Consider the following 5,066-nt stretch of genomic DNA (forward strand, 5'->3'; position numbering starts at 1 on the left):
TATATATATATATATATATATATATATATATATATATATATATATATATATATATATATATATTTCATTTATATTATCAGGCGAGGATGATGTCATGTCATTCTAAATATAGTATCATGTGAGGGAGGGTGCAAAGAACGAAGGGTGATGTCGTGCCATGTCATGTGAATGTAAAGTACGAAGGGTAATACCGTGCCATATCATTTGAGAGTAAAAGTAGGAAGGGTGATATCATGCCATATCATTTGAGAGTAAAAGCACGAAGGGTGATGCCCTGCCATTTCATTTATATTATCATTCTTTTACTTTACAAGAATTCATGGCACAAAGGGTGTTGCCATGCAGGTGAGGACGAGCGAGATGCATTATGTTGTGATATCATTTCCTCGTATATATGTTCATGTCTTTACCTTGAGCTATTATTATTGTATTTATGGTTCTTATGTGACTTGTCGTTATTGTTCTGTCTTTGTTCTCTATCTCAATTGTTGTTGTGTTGCCCATGTCTTCTACTTACTTAACTTACAAATACTATGCCTACTTCCTATTGTTATATCTATATCTACGTTATATCTATTTTGTTACACATTAGTACAAGCTTGCTACCATGTTAGTTACTCATGCCTCTACTTGTTAGCTTATAAAGATCATGTTTTCCCTTCTTGTTAGTTATATTTACATCTAAACCTTCTACCATGTTAATTAGTGAAATTTATGGTCTTCTACCATACTCATTGTCATTACTTTTGTTCCCTCTATCTCATCTATTTATATTTTCTATATGCTTCTGACTTCTTATTTGTTACTTTCTGGGTACTCTCTACTTGGTGGACATTATTGTTAGAAACTATTCTACTTAGTTGGTACTACTATATGCACATTTGGTAAGGATGAGATGAACCCACAAAAGGTGTTGCCATGCTAATTGATTTGATACATAATTATTTATATATGGTGAGGAAGAGATAAAAGCACGAAGGGTGTTACCGTGCCATTTGATTTGATATCTGTGATATACTTCTCACCCTAGGAAAGATTATGAATTTTTCTACTGTGATTTCTCCTAGTAATCATTTACTGCCTCACATAGTTGTTTACGATACTCTTATCTATTATGCTCATAAACTGTCTATACTGTTAGTCTAAGGTACATGTTATAATAGTAAGCATCTTTTAAACTAAAAAGCCTTGTCACTACTTCGACGAGGTTAGACAAGATACTTACTGGGTGCATGGGGTCGGTTGTACTCATACATACTTCTGCACCTTGCGTGCAGATTCTTGGAGTTGCGGGGTGATGTCAGGAGCTGACTCTGAAGATGTTCGTGCATTCTAGATTTAGCTTCCACTTGTCCTTGGTAGCTTTAGATTTTGCTAATCTATTTATGTAACTTTGAAACATATCGTGTATTTATTTGTATTAGCTTTGTAAATTTCAAATTCTTAGAAGCTCATGATTCGTAGTACCAGTCCTTGGGTTAATATATAAATGTTCAGATAATTCTTCACTGTTTTCCTATAAATTTCATTTGCATTGTATTGACTGTTATTTGGCTTACCTAGCGGGTCAAGTTAGGTGCCATCACGACTAGTGGTTGTTGGGTCGTGTCATGTTGGTATCAGAGCACTAGGTTCGTAGGTTGTTCGAGTCATGAACAAGTGTCTTATAGAGTCTTGTGGATCGGTATGATGACGTCCATACCTATCTTTGGGAGGCTACATGGCATTTAGGAAAATTTCCCTTTCTTCCTCCCTTATCGTGAGACCTTATTTCAGCTTGAAATCTACGACTTTGATTCTTCCCAATCGCATATATGTAATGTTGCGCACTCAGTATTCGCTATGCGCCGACAATCGGTGATGCTGTAGATGGGTTACTGATGGCTGTAGGTGCTTGATTACTATCGCAATATGCTGTCTAATCTCATGAGAAGATGTAGTGTTAATTCTTTCAGTTGTTCATTTGTGGTACGAAGCGAGTTCTTATATCTGGCTGGTAAGCACAGACTTGGGAAAACCTTCTGGTGGCCTGGCTGTTGTGATTAAGGTGGGTTCATTGTACGGTGTCGATTTTAGTATGGCCGGTGGGCCACCTCCTGCGTGATGAGTTGGGATCATGTGTTTTGTATGAGGTTTCCATTTGGCGGGGTGCATATATTATCATTTCAGAGCATTTTGGGGAAGTTGTTTGACCATTGCAAGGATGGGTACGCGCTTGAAAGAATCTTCAGAGTGTTCTAATGACCAGTATTGCATGAGTTTTGAAGTATCCAGTTAAATAACCGTGCACGATCGGGGCATTGCTATGAAGATATAGTACATTAGATTGTCGATGAGATGTTCTATGGCTTTGAGCTAAGTGGGGGAGTCTCCTAATGATGATCAAATTATAGGATCATGCGCCATATTAATTTCCGGGCTGAGGGATTGCTTGGGTGCTTCTCTGAATAGTCATGTGCTGATGAATCGTGAGTTGCTTGACGCGTATTAGTTGTGCATTGACGATCAGAGTAAGGTAAGTAGCTATCGAGAAGGTTCTAACGAGTTCCAGGTCTTATGTAGCATTTAAGGAATTCTGAATTTGTTTACGGGTAGGGTTGAGATCGGTAGCGAATGGTGATCGGATCTGCGGTATCTCCTTGTCAAGAAAGATCTACATGACAATGTTAGAGAGATGCAAGAAATGGCTTCGGGTTCCCAGGAGGTTCCTTTAGGGCGATCATATCAGATTAAGCTATTTTCGGGTTGGCAGCCTGTGTGACTCGGTTGTGTTAGAGGCGATCGGTTTTGATGACTCGATCTTGTGTTAATAAATTCCGAAGAATTCATAATGGTTATGAAAACTCCGAAGTAGGTGTTTGCTACAGGTATAGAAGCTATATTACATGTGGTGATGTTCTTCTAGATTGAGGTAAATGCAAGGTTCGCGGTTAATGAGATGTTCAATTTGCTCATGGTTCAGAGTTGATTATGGAATTTTTGTAGTTTTGCAAGTTAGCATGTTAGAGGTGATGCGCCATGTGGGGTGGAAACGTTGCTTGTACAAGGTTGCAGTTTAGTTTTGGAGGGAAGGATATGAGTTCTTGATGTCACAGACGATTTCAGGTGTTTAAGATTATGCTAGCAGTATTTGTTTTCGCCGGAAGAGAGTTCGCCTGTTGGCAAATTCAATGTGTTTTGACTTGTGGATATTTTCTGTAAAATAATGGAGCGTGATTTACGTATTAGCCATTTGGGTAGCAGTGTTGAGATCAGATGTGAAGATTCTAGTATTCGTAAGGTTCAGAGACTGGATGTTCTCGTGGGCGGACTATTCCTTGATTTCGAATTGTGAAGAAATGTTGAGGATTGAGTGATTGATGGTATGTGTTACGAAAAGGCTGCTATGGACTTTTGGAATGTTATTTACCTATTGGGGAATAATCGGCATTTGGTTTGGGGAGTATTCGTGAGCCTAATGAGAATGTGTATTCTGTATCGGATCGGATTTGCTTGCTCCTGCGCAGCTGTCACCACAGGTATATCAGCGGGCGGAATAAATGCTATTCGCGCCTTAGTCTATGTTATGTATTTCTCTCTTATGCTATTACGTGTTGTGAGGGTTACATGATTCTTCGCACGTATATTGTAATTCAGTTTAGGACTTATGGCGTTATAGGGGCGATGTCCTTCGTGACGTTGATTTTCTTATTGCACCACATGTGTGTTTTTCTTTCTTAGTATTGTTTGTTCCTAATAATCTTCCCACAATTATATTTTGTGCACTCTATTGTGCATGATGTTGACGCATATATCATTAGTGAGCTCGAGTATTATGGCTCGATGGGTACCATATGTCGATTGATATTATGGGATTGGGTTGCACGACACAACAGTACTGTGATGAAATGTAACTCCTTATGCTTACTTCATGTATTTTTTCTTTCACCTTGTTGAAAATAGTTCACATGAAAATGCTAAAATTACCCTGCCTGCTTAACTTGTTTAGTAGCCTTCTTATTTAATTTTCTTACTATTATCTGTCATGTCTAAATTATTGCTTGTTTTGCCACGTTGTGTGGAGCTCCATATGATTTTTGTTGAGAATTGTGGGTTGGACTGCTTGTATTGGCTGAGATGAGGTTTCTAAACTCGATATTTTGCACTATCATATTGGGATAAGGAATGTTTGAAAGAATGGTACTATATTTCTGCTGAGGATTTGGGCAATGGCCCTGGTCGAACTAGTGAGCTTTTTGGCTTATTGATCAGATGAGTGGTTAAGAGATTATGCGTGTTTATTTCATCATCGACAGTGTATAAAGGTTTTGGACGAGATTCTAATCAATATGAGGTTTACTACCAGCACCGTATTTATTTTTGAGCTGCCATGGTAGTCAGCAGTTACTGCTGTGGATATCTGAGTGATGGGGTATATCATGTGACTACATCTTGGGTTACGGTTATGGCTTGGCACCACTTGTTCAGACTTATACAGTGTGTAGAGGCATGGTTCGGGCATCATAATGATTTGCGGATGTTGGAGATTGGGTTCTAAGGTTTAAGGACCAAGGTTGAAGTAAGGATCTCTAGTTATGTTGTGTTGGTAGGCTTATATGAAGTGGGGTGACATGGGATCACCCCTGGGTATGTGCATAGTAAGGTTACACCATGATTTGATAGCTTTGGAACGACTCTTGGCACATTTGAGGACGAACATATGTTTAAGTGGGGAATGATGTAACGACCCGACTGGCCGTTGTGAGCATTTGCAGTTCGCTCGGTAGTTTGAGAACATAAGTATATCCACATGATGTATTATGACATGCGTGAATCATCGGTTTTGGTTTTTAAGTTATTCAGAATCGATTTCGAAGAATGAACTTCAAGATTTAAGCTTTAAGTTGGAAGAGTTAACCAAGTTTGACTTTGTAGCATTTGACCTAGGAATGGAGTTCTGTTGGTTTCGTTAGTTCCGTTGGGTGATTTTGGACTTAGGAGCGCGTCCGGATTGTGATTTGGAGGTCCGTAATTGAATTAGTCTTGAAATGAGGAAAGTTGGAATTTTAGTATGTTTGACCGGGAGT

This window comes from Nicotiana tabacum, chromosome 17 (genome assembly GCF_000715075.1).
Source record: "Nicotiana tabacum cultivar K326 chromosome 17, ASM71507v2, whole genome shotgun sequence".
Taxonomy (NCBI): Eukaryota; Viridiplantae; Streptophyta; class Magnoliopsida; order Solanales; family Solanaceae; genus Nicotiana; species Nicotiana tabacum.